At 34.8% G+C, this 15,386-nt stretch overlaps 1 protein-coding gene across 4 annotated transcripts in view; it reads right to left on the bottom strand.

Moving 5' to 3' along the window:
* The window catches only part of LOC115217464 (metabotropic glutamate receptor 3), a 477,824-nt gene that overhangs the window by 213,589 nt on the left and 248,849 nt on the right, over positions 1-15,386 (bottom strand). For 3 of the 4 annotated variants that reach the window (XM_036507042.1, XM_036507044.1, XM_029787170.2), the window contains one exon: positions 3,309-3,370. The exons of the other annotated variant lie outside the window; for it this stretch is intronic. The gene's annotated coding sequence lies outside the window, so the exon portion shown is untranslated. The remainder of the gene's footprint in view (positions 1-3,308; positions 3,371-15,386) is intronic. 4 annotated transcript variants of the gene reach the window in all.

The raw sequence follows: 15,386 nt of genomic DNA, 5'->3' as shown, positions 1-15,386 counted from the left end.
TACACAGGCGATCTATGCGACAGCCTTTGCAGCGTAGAGTGTATTAGGAATCAAGCCGAAGGTATTAGCGTGGAAGTCTAAGATCCGAAAAGAAACAGATGCCCTCAGAGGAGAACTCTCGATCTTGGATGAATTAGCATGCACTGTTAATATTAATTCCCAAAAGCATTTAAAAACGAAACAGATATACGGAATTTCAAAATAATGGTGAAATACTTAGAGCTAGGGAGACACGCGAGTCAGAAATTTCATTAAAAGAACAAAGATGAAGATTTGAAAAACGTACATATTTCTTCAGGCAACATAAAATATTTCAGATTGGTGCAAAGAACTTTTTGGGGGGGGAGATAAGAAAAACAAGGATAGCGGTTCAAAATTCTCCCTCGAATACTGAACTTCGTAAATTTTTTGTGGAAAATATGGAGCAGTTTAAAATAACACAAAATGACAGCGGAACAGATAGAAAGAACAAAAAAAAAAAAAAAAGCTGGAATTATGGTTAACGAACAGCATAACTTTCCTTCTGAAATCTGACGAGATCTATGTCCCCCAAAACTGGATGCTTATCATTTGTCTATCCACTTCATAAAAATTGCTTACATCTCTCATAGCAACATAGGCATATACATATCTGAAAAACAAGAATATATTATCTCTTGAAAAGAAGAGCTATAAAAGAGGTTCAAATGCCTGCAAAATTCAAGAAAATGATAATTGAAAACTTATGATGGGAGGCGAAAAACTAAGCACTGCATGGATAGCTAACAGCAACGACTTCAATAGTGTGCCTTTCCCTTGGATTGACCTGACGTTCCAAAATGAAAGAAAAGATAAAGATAAAAACGGTAAGAACAGAGTAAGAACTTTCCTTAAAACGGAGTCTAACTCACAAAACCGATTTAAAGCATCAAATGGTTTAGCGATACCAGTTGTTCAATGAAGCTTTAACGTAATTAATTGGACTCTCTAAGATATCACAATTGATGGACGAGAAAACCAGAAAAACTCTTAAATCCACGCAATATGCAGTATTCTGGAATCGCTATTGAACAGCTATATCTCCTTAGGAATTTTGGCGCGAAGAATTCTTGCAGTTCCAAGCAATGCTGACGTTTATAAGTGTTCTACCTTCACACTTTCACCGATCTTTCTCAGGGCGGGTGAAGGATAAGAGATATTACAGTATGACTGAAAGCATATAAATAAACTCGCGTGCTAAGTCACACACACACACACACACACACACATATATATATATATATATATATATATAAACCTATGTACGTATGCACATGTACATATGTAAACAAATCTGCTCACAGGTTTATATATATATATATTATATATATATATATATATATATATATATATATATATATATATATGTATATAAGTATGTATGTGTGTGTGTGTTTATAAATATGCCTATTCATATATGTATGTGTGGCATATGTGGTGCATGTGTCTGTCTATGTTTATGCATATGGACATACATAAATTGGTAACTCCCCAGTTCAATAAATGCAGGTCAGTAGAATTTCCAAATAGGCTTAAATAAATACAGAATTGATATGTTCTACTAAATGTTTGAAGGCAGCACCACAGCAAAACCGCCGTTCATTGACGAATGATAAAGTGAAGGACTCCAGGAATATAAGGAAACAATTTATTAAACAGTTGCAGCGAAATGATAAGAAAGAAGACCATTCTTTAGAAAAAAGAATAACAGAATATTTATAAATACAAACAGGACAAACGAAAGATGAAATCAAAGCGGAAATCCAAAAATACTAATGAAAGAATCGAAACCGAAGCTTTATCGTGTCCATATATAACGCTAGATTCGACAGAGAGGAAGTAAAAAGTCAGCGTGAGATAGCAAACAATGATTGATAGGCTCTCGATATATAACAGAAACGGAAGGATTTATTTTGGCTGCAAATGATCAATGGTCTGTCTCAGACATCGCACTGTTTGATTGTTAGAAGACCATAAAGATTTGACAGCGCTCCAAATACTAGAGGACAAAATCTTGATCAACAGTGAAACCGCGGTTGCGGTTCTGTTAAGTACAAGGATTGGAGACAGACGCAGTTGACAAAAAAAAAACCACATTCCTCAAGGAATTTCCTAAAATACCTCAAAATGAAAGCATCAGTATATACCTGGACGTAACCATACGCTTCGTATGGTGTCGCCCTCTCTCTAAAATGTTAGTATGTTTTAACTAGTGCAATACATTCATTCCACAATATCCTCTTCTAAACATTTTTGTGGTTCCACTTCCAATTAAAGGTTTTCTGACCGTTTTCTCGGTATGATTTATTTGCTTATTTCTCAGAGCTCACGTGGAGACAATCATTATCAGTTGCGACTAACGTACGCTTTGGGGATATTTTAGTGGCTGCCTCTAATAGGCCTACCACTCAAGCAAAGCCCCCCTCATTGCCTCCAATGAGGCCTTCACCTGAGATGTTTCGATATTAATCTAGATTTATAACATCTGCTACAAATTTTAGTTTAATCTGTGTCTAGCTATAAAAATGCCTTTGGATTTATTTCTGATCTCTTTGATATGTTTTGTCTGAGTATTTAATCAATGACATAATTGCTTACCTATGAACGAACACACACACACATATATATAAATAGATGTGTGTGTATACATCGTGTATGGCTACACACACACTAGTTATATATATATAAACTTGGAAATGAATGCGTGGCGTTCGATCATGTAATAAAATAATAAATAAAACATATGCATATATAGATACATATATGTACATACCTACATCTGTATGTATATATACATGCATATATAGGTACAGGACACCAAAAAAAAAAAACGTCGAACACAATGAGAAACGAAAACATAAATACAAAACCATGGAAAGGGACTTTTTCCAAACAACGAAAAAACATATTACAAGACATACAACGCAAGGAATATTCCCCTTCTTCAGCTGCCCCTACTTCGTCTACTCCATGTAACTAGACTTGTGCTCTTTTTGTAGAGCATAGTTCCTTTATATAATAAGGTATTTTCACAGTACAGAAATCATCATTTTATCGTCATTTCCTATTCCCATGAAACCATTGGTTACTCAGCGCATGATGCTCGCATAAACTGTTGTGTATTTTGAGTTATTTTTAGTTTCTAAATCCTTATTGTCTTCGTCCCTTAAACGCTTCTCAGTTGATGCCGGTTATTAATATACAGACCTGACATAAGCAAGAATAACTGAAGCAGCAGCGTAGATGTATTTCACCAAGTATAAATAATTGCAAGCTAAGAAATATCTTACCATTTATTTTTATGGTCCTTTTCGTTCTTTGATTTCTTTGATGATGTTCACAAGATGGTTTTCTGAAAAAAGTATATGCATATCTATATAATAAATATTACAGTATATATGTTGTTATATGATGTGATATATATATATATAAGACTATAAGAAAGTAGAAAACACTTAAATAATTTTATTATGTGGAACATTTTAGTACCGGTTTCAGACTTTGTGACATTTAGAGTAAAGCATGAAAACAATTAAATTGTGGAAAAATTAAATGAAATGTTTTTTAAAGTATTTCGATAGGTGAAAAAACTTGAAGCGTACGACTCCTGGATTTGGTATTACTAGGGGTAAATTAACGAAAATACTAACACAATCAATACTATATTGTTGCCATGAATGTAACGAGATTATTACAAGACATTGTGTGACAGAACAAAAGAATATTCATATTAATAAGAAATGATCATGCCCCAAAAATATATATATACCCATGTCGCAGTTTTATATCTGGTGATTGAATGTAGCTGTGATATATCATTCATTTTTAATGACACACATTTGCATATTAAAGTAAGTTTTAAAATTTAGTTTCTAGTTAATCATTTATTCACGCAATAATAAACTCGGTTTACAATATACTTCAAATTTATTCAAAGAGGTAAATTTTTCTGGTCTTAAAAAGGATTTTATCCTTTGTATATACTGTTCAGTATTTGCGTGTTGAAAAAAAAAACATATTTTTCTACTTGTTCTACTATATATATATATATATATATAATCCCTCGCCATGATAGATCGCTAGCCACTACACATTCTTTACTTTCTCTTCTTGTTTCTTCCCCTGATCCTTTCCGTGGGAAAGCGTAGGCTCGAAACGTTAAAGACTTTTACACTTCCCGAGCTTTATACTAATACATCTGTTTGTTGTCTACACCACCTGTCTTCGTCTTTTGTTTCTTTTCTGTGAATTCTTCCCCTATAAATATATATAACCTTATGACATGGATGCTATTCAACAAACAAGAAAAAACAGCGAACGTGATTCTTGCCGCTAGAATTAATACGCAGATATCCATAAACGTTTACCCTCCAATCACAGAATTAGCAGATGAAACTCCTTTAAGCTTTACAATATCTTACAAATTCTATATCTGTTCCATAAAAGGTGACCATGGGCTTTTGCCATAACTAAAAGGAAAGGTGGAGACATAACCTACTGAAGTGTTAAGCATGTCATTCCAAATGAGATTCAGGGAGGAAATCACGAGGCTGATATATCTTTCGTAACTGAATTTCAATTCTTTCACTTGATTAGGGATTTGAGAAACACCTATAATATTTCTTTTATGTGTACCTGTAATTATTAGTTTCAAAACAATTTGATTGTTCTTAAAGCAAAAATTGGAATAAACGTTTGAAAAATAAGATATTAAATAAAAAATATATTGGCGAATGTACAAGTAGAACTCCACCTCTTATGAAATTTTCATCAGAATAATTTTATTTGAAAAGATAATAGGTATAGCAGTATAATGTTTCTTTTGATTTATGAAATACAGCATTGTTAAATGGTAGTAAACTGAATGTGGCCTAGCGATATATTAAAAAAGAAAAGATTCCCAACCCAACAACCAACAACAATCGATATAATACTTAAAAGTGCAAAATAAATTATATCAACTCTTGACTAAAACACATCCGTTCTGAAAATTTTATTTTAAATCAAAGTAGAACATTTAACCTTTTCTCTGTAGACGGAAATATAAAATGTACTTATATATATATATGTATGTGGGTGTATATTTGTATATATTTATGCATATATTTATAGATATATGTATTTATATATATATGAAAACATGTATATATATATATATATATATATATATATATTATATATATATATATATATATATATATATATATAATATATATATATATATACACACACACACACACATATATATATATATTATATATATATATATATATATATATAATATATATATATATATATATATATATATATATATATATATATATATAATATATATATATATATATATATATACATATATCTATGTATGTATCTATATATGTGGTGGTTGTCTGCTCCTTATGCAGAGATTGACCACCTCCTGTACCGACACCTTAGAACCATCATGGCATATAATGTAGCTTTTTACACCAATGTTTTAACAAGTCACCCACATAGATTGCACATCCGATTTGGACCACTAAGAGCTGCAGTTATGTTCGAATCTTTGTTGTTCTGAAAATGTCCCTTGAGGCCTCCATTAGATTACAATTTAGCTTACATTACAGTATTAAGCCATGTCTAACCTAATAGAAGCACCTGGTGAAGTCATTCAAATCAGGAATCGGACAACATGGACCACACGAGTAAAGAATTATTCTTTACGGAGACACTTCCAGGAGTAGGGTTGGGGTTATTTATATACATACATGTGTGTGTGTGAGTATGTATACACACACACACTTATCTGAGGAGAAATAGAGCAATCATCGACAATTAGAAGTTGATCATTGGTATTGAATGGTCATATATTTATTATAGTTAAAAATAACATTTACAACTGTTCCAGTTTGTTATTTTTGAGGTAAATTTGCATTTATCTCGTTCCATGTACCAAACGTCGCCAGAATGATTTGAACTTTATCTGAGGAATATTGACAGGGGAACGAAGGTTGACAGAAGAAAAAGAAGAAAGTTCGTTAAATCTTTAGGCTTACAAAGATGTATATATATATATATATTATATATATATATATATATATATATATATATAAATGCATATATATATATATATATATATATGTATGTATATAACTATATGAGCATATATATGAATATATATGCATGTATATGTTTATGTACATATATGTATAAATATAAATATCTATAAATACATATGTATGTATATATATTATATATATATATATATATATATATATATATATATATATATTATACATACATACACAACCACACACCCACGTACATATAACAGTGGAAAGTGAATAAGAATAAGAAAAATTAAACATATTTTTATGTATATATATATATATATACAGGCCTGTCTACAAGAATGAAACTTTCGTATTTTATAGCTCAATATAATCTGCCCTGAGGCCCCAAGTGGAACAATCATGTATTATGGACCGTTTTCTACATGATGTCTTCAGGAATAAATTCCAAATATATTTGACACTTAAAGCAATATAGTTGTTGCAGCATCCTCTCTGCATATATATATATATATATATATATATATACATATGCATGTGTTTGTGGGTGCATGTATGTGCTTCTTTGTGCATACATATACACACATACATATATATATATATATATATATATATATATATATATATATATATATATATATACAAATACACACACACTCACACACATATACATACGGATATTTTCGACAAAATATTTCATATATTTGAAAGATTTATGCATTTGTCCTTTGGTGTTCGTAAAAAGTAACGAAATATAACATATTCCAGAAAAAGAATATTCAATATAGATATATCAGATATGAATGTTTCTCATTTTTTACACACTTTAGTGTATATAGGAATAACAATATTCTGGTGGAAAGACATTTTAGGCCTCCGGACGGAATAGCTTTTCACCATTTCGCCCAGCAACGGTCTAATAAAACAGAACAGAAGTTGAAAGGAAGTTATTAAAAAAGTTGATATATGGTTCCAACGGAAACCTGGAAAAGCGCAAATCGTTATATATCTCTCCCTCTGTCTCTGTCTCTCTCTCATGCTGTTACTTTATCTCTCCATCTATCTGTCTGTCTGTCTGTCCATCTATCTATCTATCTATCTATCTATCTATCTATCTATCTATCTATCTATCTATCTATCTATCTATCTATCTATCTATCTATATCTATCTATCTATCTATCTATCTATCTATCTATCTATCTATCTATCTATCTATCTATCTATCTATCTATCTATCTATCTATCTATCTATCTATCTATCTATCTATCTATCTGATATATATGTATGTATATGTGTATATATATCGCAGGCTGTGAAGGATCCTACTGACATCCTAATATTTCAGAATGACATGAACGCAATATAAAATGGGCAGATGAGAATAATATGCTGGTCAATGCCGCAAAATTTCAAGCACTCTACTATCAGCCCACAAACAAACTACAACTGAAATACACGGGAGCAGCGGGCAATGTAATACCAGATTTAGAGTCGGTGTGCCACCTAGGAATTCACATGGGCAACGATGCAACTTTCCATGTGCAAATTGCTCAGATGGTAACACTATGCAGAAGGGAGGCAGGTTGGATCCTGAGATCCTTCAGGACCAAGAACAGAGACACAAAGCTACAGCTGTAGAGAACATTTGTCCTCAGTCGTCTAGACTGATAGTGCAAGCTGTGGTCACCGCAGAACGTAAAACTAAGTGCAGAATTAGAGTCGATCTCGCGCTTGTACACCAAGAAGATAGACTCAGTAAAACCCATCGGCTATTGGAAGAGGTTAAAGGAACTGGGACTCTACTCCTTGGAGAGGAGTCGCTAGAGATATGCACTCCCATACATATTGTTCCATCTGCATCGTGGATGCATACCCAATATTGCAACAGCTTGGGATTCAAGTGACTACAAATTTTAATGCCCTACCACAGAACATCAAGGATCTGAAAGGTGTGGACATGAAAGTCTTCCAAAAACGTCTAGACAATTTTTTATCTGCAGTACCAGATGAACCTACATCACGGGAGGAGGCACAAAAACGAGCGGCAACATCCATTTGCTACTTCACCAGAAGCTATACTGGATGGTGTATAGGCGGTGCACCAGTATGGCTTCAGCTTCCGGCTGAAATGTGTAAAAGATTAAATATATATATATATAATATATATATATATATATTATATATATATATATATATATATATATACCAGAGTAGGCACATAAATGTGAAACAAGGTGGAAAAATAGTACTCAAATACCAGAGTAATATACTTTAACTTGTGAGTGGATTTGGTAGACGGAAACTGAAAGAAGCCCGTCGTATATATGTATATATATATATATATATATATATATATATATATATATATATATATATATATATGCATATATATGCGCGTGTGTGTATGCCCCCACTCCCACAATCGCTTGACAAACGTTGTTGGTGTGTTCACGTCCCCGTAACTTAGCGGTTCGGCAAAAGAGACCGATAGAATAGGTACTAGGCTTACAAAGAATGAGTCCTGGGGTCGATTTGTGCGACTAAAGGCCGTGCTCCAGCATGGCCGCAGTTAAATGACTGAAATAAGTAAAAGAAGATTATATATACTATTAGTATATTTAAGTCCCTACTGTGTGCGGTTGCAAATTATAATTGCTACAGTAGAAAAGGGTAAAAGTTTTTCAATATATTTAAGACAACTGCTATTTCTGCATGACATACAAGGTACAACTCGGTTGTGCTTGCTTTACCAACTACAAACACATTATGTCGGTAACTTCTCTTTTGCATGCTGAAATGACTTCAGATAAGAATCGAGGACGTCGAGCGGGTTCACCAAAACTATTCGATGCCTCGGTTATGGACGCTTCATATTTCCTATATTTTGGTTCAAGGTATTATTGATGTTCATTTCTTGTACTTCGATCACCGTGTCATAACACAGAATACCTTCGGAGTCATTGAGTACACTCAGTGATAAAATATCTCTCTTGAATGAACACACGGGTATATCTGTGTACTACATGTGATATGTACGAGCGAGTATGTATACCTAGTTATGTATGTATGTGAGCACACGCACACACACACACACACACACACCACACACACACACACACACACATATATATATATATATATATATAAGTTCAGCAAAATTTAGATTCAGATGAATATGGTACTTAAGTGAAAGGCACCAGAATTTGGTATGGTACTATCCATATAAATCAAATGGGGTGATTATAATCAAAATAAGCAACAAGTATATCCAAGGTAGAGTAGTACAATCATTTCATGCTACTTCATTTTATTAAACAGTGTACTTACAGTATTTAATAAGTACTTACAGTGCTTAATAAAATGAAGTAGCATGAAACAATTGTACTACTCTACCTTGGATATACTTGTTGCTTATTTTGATTATATATATATATGTGTGTGTGGGTGTGTGTGTATGTGTATGTATATATGTATGCATATATATACATATGTGTGTGTATGTGTGTATAAATTTTTCGTTTCTTCTCTGTTAGCTTGTACGTGGTAAGCATCGAGTATAAACGTCAATCCTCATCACAGATAGGAAAAAAAAGTCTCGTGTTCTTTCTGACTTTGAACTGTCACGTAAAACGAATGTTTATATCTAACGCCGGAAGTATATTTTCTCCTTCCACTGCGAAATAACAAAATAATACAAAAGGTAAGTGGTTCTCTATGTTTTCCTTTGACAAACTTCAATGAATATGTTTTTTTTTTTCGTTTAATGTTTTAATATTTCTTTCTAGAATTTCGACAGAATTCATTTCCAAGTTTATACGCAGCAAGACATAAACAAAAGAACAGACGTTCAAATAGAAGAAAAGGAAAACTTCTTTTTCAATCTCGTATTTCTAATTCTAATTCGGTACAAAACTACATTGTAAGTAATTCTGGTAATGTCGTAGTTATCCATTGATTTGATTTCTGGTACTGGTGGATAATTTTCTCTGTCTGTCTGTCTCTATCCCTTTGCGTTTTATGTCTACTACAGTGACTGATGTTCTTCGGCAAGTAATCTGTTTCACACCCGTTCGTTTCATGCTCTCATAACTCACATGTCTCTCTGCATCTCATTACCTATTTGTTGTTAACCACCAGTCTTTACAGAACAAAATATTGGTCCGATTGAATTCTCTTCCTTGCACATGTCTGTTTAGTAACGGATGCTTTGTAAATTTTCAAGCAGGAGTATAACCACTTTGTTCTTCCTAGTTCTGAGACGGTCTGCTCCAGACAAAAACTCTCTCATTCTCATTTCGTTTTCCACACACACACACACATGCACGTACCAGATATATCAATGTATCTGTGCGCCTCTCTTTCATCCTGCCTACCTGTCTCTCTGTCTCTGTATATATGTCTCTGTATATAAGTATATACATACATATTATACATGTGCATCCACGAGTTTGTTGTTAACTTGAGAATGACGTTAACATGAATTCTTCTCAAAGATTTACATAACCTTTCGAAGAACTTGATTCTAAAACCTACGACAACTACGAAATACCCAATCTACAAAAGAGATCATGACACATTTAATCTCTCATGGTGCCATCCTATGTCACCTGGGACAAACGTCTGTTGACTAAGCTCCTAAATCCCAAGCACCATCTTGTTGCTAAAACAATGCAGAAAGCATTCACCGGAAAGTCTGCAATAGGATAAATATACTGACTAATCTTATTCCTATGAACACAAGGTCAGTGGTTGGAACCTGTAAAAATTCCCCATCAAGCACAAGCAAACAAGTCTGCCATAGTTATTTGGGGCATAAATGTTTTATAGTCTTAGAAGAGGTTTGCATTGCTGACATGGGCATTTTTGCACAAAATCAGCGAGTAAGAGAACATATCTGAACAACTGCTTTAAATCTGCATTAAAAATTCACAATTTATTACAATAACTATTGATGCACTTGGCCAGTCTAGTAAAAGTTTAAATGATATACCCGAAAAAGTCATTCTTTTCAGGCAACAAATTTGATGACTAAGCACTTTTATCACAGTCACTCTAGTTACGAAACAGCACAGTTTGAAAGCATTGTCTATGCTTCAACTAGTAATAATTTAAGATTTTTTCTTTTCAATATTTTAACACGGAGCTTTCCTTTATTAGAAAACAGATCCTTCCATCATTCTTCACAGGAAATATTCAAATAATTAAAACTGTTCCCCACCACACTCACACAAAAGGGCAGCATGCCTAGGTCTGCCATTTTCATAGTCTAACTATCTGATTTCTTGATAGTAAATTTCACTGTCAAATTATTTTAGTTGCATATAAAGTTCACCTAGGTTTCATTGTTCGTTCCATTGTCACTTTATATTCAAGCTAGTCTTGTTTTACCACTCATTCCAGAAAACATTCAAGTTAAACTACATCACTCTAAAATGATCTTACATAAATATAATTCACACAAAAGTCTAAAGTCTCGGAACCTAAGAGCTTAATTACCAAAAACCATTTTTCTTCATTGATTTCACCTGGATAATGATAATAATCCTAATTCATAATAAAAGCCTATATGTGTGTATTTTGTTTCTTGTATTTGGCTTCGATTCTTGTGAAATCGTGTACTAAAAGAGATTCTGTCGGCATAATGGTCCTCCGAGAATACCACGAAACACACAAACAAACATTTGCGCACACACACACGTAAACACTCACACACACACATTCAAACACACATATATTCCTGCGTGTATTTGTACATATATCACACTTGACAAATCACTCCCTGACGCAAACCACAGCGGATCAATAAATGCTACAGCAAAGACATCTTCCCGACAGGAATCTGCAGGTTATGAGACCGATGCATCAGATAGGGATCACAAGAAACCCAGAAGTCTGTGGCCTGTTGCTACTGGAAAAGTAAGTTATAAAGAGTGAGAACACGGTAAAGATTTATATATATTGAGAGGATCTACAGTGAAAAAACTGGCAATGTTTGCAATCTCAATATACGATACAGGAATTGGATTATTTGGAGTAAAACAAAATAGGACTGCATTGGCAAAAGGAAAGGGTGGACCAAGCAAGAGGACCAGGAAATGAAATAACCAGAGAATGGAAAAGAAAGCGATAAAAAGTGCAGAAGAAGACGAAAAACATGGCCTCACGCAGCTGTACGAAAGTTTAGAAAGAAAATGTCGCTATGTACAACGAAATATCCGCTGATAGGAACGAAGTAAATAAAGCAAAAGGATTCGTGAACAATTTCTGAAGATCCCCAACAGGGTTACGAAGAAGCCGTTCACTGAAACAAAGAGTAGCACTTTATCATGGCACAAAAGGAGAACTGGATGCTTATCTAAAAGAAACCTACAGTGGTCCAAATCGTAGCCAACCACTGCCGCCTATAAATGGACAAACGCATCTCTTAATACCTGATGTCAATTTTCAAATTATTGACATCAAGGAGAAAGAAGTGAAAGAATATGTGGGAAAAGCCAGAGCAAAGAGGGCCCTAGGAGGTGAAGGCGTCTTATGTAATGTGTAAAAGTATTGGAATTGTCTACGAAAGATGCTCTTTGTCCTGCTGCAATGGCTTTGGCGTAAAGAGACTTTAGTAGAGGATTGATGTAAGGAGACATTTACTTGCGAAAGGAACGCAACGCAGAGATTATAAAACGGTTTAGACCAATGTCCTTATTAAATATGGACAGCAAGATCTTTATTGGATTTCTCTTTGGAAGAACAGTAATATACAAGCAATAAAGGCGCAGGAGTGGCTGTGTGGTAAGTAGCTTGCTTACCAACCACATGGTTCCGGGTTCAGTCCCACTGCGTGGCACCTTGGGCGAGTGTCTTCTACTATAGCCTCGGGCCGACCAAAGCCTTGTGAGTGGATTTGGTAGACGGAAATTGAAAGAAGCCCGTCGTATATATGTATATATATATACATATATATGTGTGCATGTATGTTTGTGTGTTTCTGTTTGTCCCCCTAGCATTGCTTGACAACCGATGCTGGTGTGTTTATGTCCCCGTCACTTAACGGTTCGGCAAAAGAGACCGATAGAATAAGTACTGGGCTTACAAAGAATACGTCCCGGGGTCGAGTTGCTCCATTAAAGGCGGTGCTCCAGCATGGCCGCAGTCAAATGACTGAAACAAGTAAAAGAGTAAAGAGTATACCAATAGAACAATGGGTACGTTCATGAATCTGTTCAAAAGGCTGGAACCCTGGTTCTCTGCTATCGCTGGATGCGTTGAGCATTGCTTTTCGATTTGGAAAGCATTCCGGTATACCAAGCAGAACAAGATAAATTTGAACGTGGTATGGCCTGATCTAGCTAATTGTTAATGAGTGTCATGGACGACTTCCACACTCCGGGGAAGGTAAAAAATTTAATGAGGATGTATTATGACAGTTTCGAGATGAGGCTTACAGTTGGTAAATTTACAACAGATTGGCACTGCTTGAAGATTGACATTGCAGCTGGAGTTACAATATCTGTGTCATGTGGTTTATCCTAGACATCGTGATGATTATGAAAGCGGCAGATTTTTCGGAACATACAATCACCTAAGAAGGCCCTCGTAGATGATGTGACACTTCTGTTGATAAGCAAGCAAATCTTGAAGAGTGCCCTCTTGAGGCTAAACGAGATGATAAAGTAGTCAGGGATGCGATTCATAGTAAAACATTTGCCTGGTCTGAAATTTATTAAGGGAGTACAAAAACAAGAAAAAAATTAAAGTAGCGGGAGAAAGCATTCCAATAATCAAAGAAGAACCTGTTAAAAACTTGGAGCGTGTATATTCTGGAACATTTTCCGATAGGAGTCACAGGATGCAGATTATGAAACAAGCCGAGGATGTACTAACAATAATTGATAGTTAAAAGCTACCACATAAGGACAAAATATGGTGCTCACAGTTCGGCTTATATCCGCGCCTTTCCTGGTCACTTTCCTGGTCATGAGTTCAAATCTTTGTGCAAAAGCGCAATATGTTCACTAGGAAGTTGCTTGGCCTATTTCGTATATTGAACAGTTCAGTTCTTTATCGTAAAAGAGGTTCGTTGCAGTTGCCACTGGCGTCAGTCGTCTTAATTAGGGAAAGTGCAAACAGCGATGATGCCGAGGGAGTCGAAGGATATAGAAACCAGGCGTAATCCAACAAATATAAAAACAGTCAGGAAGTAGAAAACGGAAATAGACAGTGATGATATCTTCACTTACACATCAAGGTGTAGTGGGTGCCAGGCAAATTCATCGGAAGAGACTTGGATTTGGCACGGATCGGTTCCGATCGTTTTCAGGTATGATGCGCAGCGAACATAGGATTTGTCATTAGCAACAGCGTCAAAACAAAGAGACAAGAGATCTTCATTCGATTTGATGCTCTCAACAAGGATAAATGGAGAAGCAGGAGAAGTATATTGTGCAGAGAAAAGAGCGAAATATGGAAGTGGACTACATCATGACTAAGGTTTCTGATTCGTTTATCCGACGATGCCTTCCCATCGCCTAAAAACCAAGATTGAATGCATAAATACACAGGCGGAAAAGTCGGATCACTGGAACATATTCTTTCGCGCTGTTCACTGGCATCGATTAGATATAAATGGAGACACAACCTGGTCCTGAAGTTTTTCAATGCTCTCATCAACAATGCTTTCGTGAACAATTGCTCTCATCAACAATGGCAAAAGCCACTGAAGGCACTAACCAGGGATTTCATTATCTTCGTGCGTTCATGACGGTAGATCTTGTTGAAGTAGAAAATTCCCGTGAAGAATGGTTCGGCTATTGGGAGGTGGCTGCAGATTTACCAGGATGTCAATGAATCTACCCAATTCCAGTTACGAAAAAAAACCCCGCTTATTATGATATAGTGTCATAATTAGTAAATCTAGTCGACTTAAAAGTTCCTCATGAAGATAACATGAATGCTGCTCGATCTCGAAAGGTCGACCGTTATGAAAAAATTGCTCAAGGAATATAAAAATGCAGGCAGGAAAGCAGAATATTTTACAATCGAAGTTGGCTGCCAAGGATTCATTGGAAAGTGCGTGAGGCCTATCAAGTCTACAATGGAGAAGGCAAGACACGGGATTTGGTTAAACAAAGAGGCAATGACCAATGACTAGATGAATATTTAGAGAAACCTAAGAACCAGTTGATTTAGTTTGCAGTGTTCAATGATGCCGTCGAGGGGAAGGCCCCGAAACGATAAACACTGTCTCCTGATGACCCCATTAACTGATAGCACAAATATTATATACATGTGTTATATATATATATATATATATATATATATATAT

Source organism: Octopus sinensis, linkage group LG11 (genome assembly GCF_006345805.1).
Source record: "Octopus sinensis linkage group LG11, ASM634580v1, whole genome shotgun sequence".
NCBI lineage: Eukaryota > Metazoa > Mollusca > Cephalopoda > Octopoda > Octopodidae > Octopus > Octopus sinensis.
The sequence above is the reverse complement of the archived record's forward strand: the minus strand, read 5'-3'. Positions and strand labels throughout refer to the sequence as shown.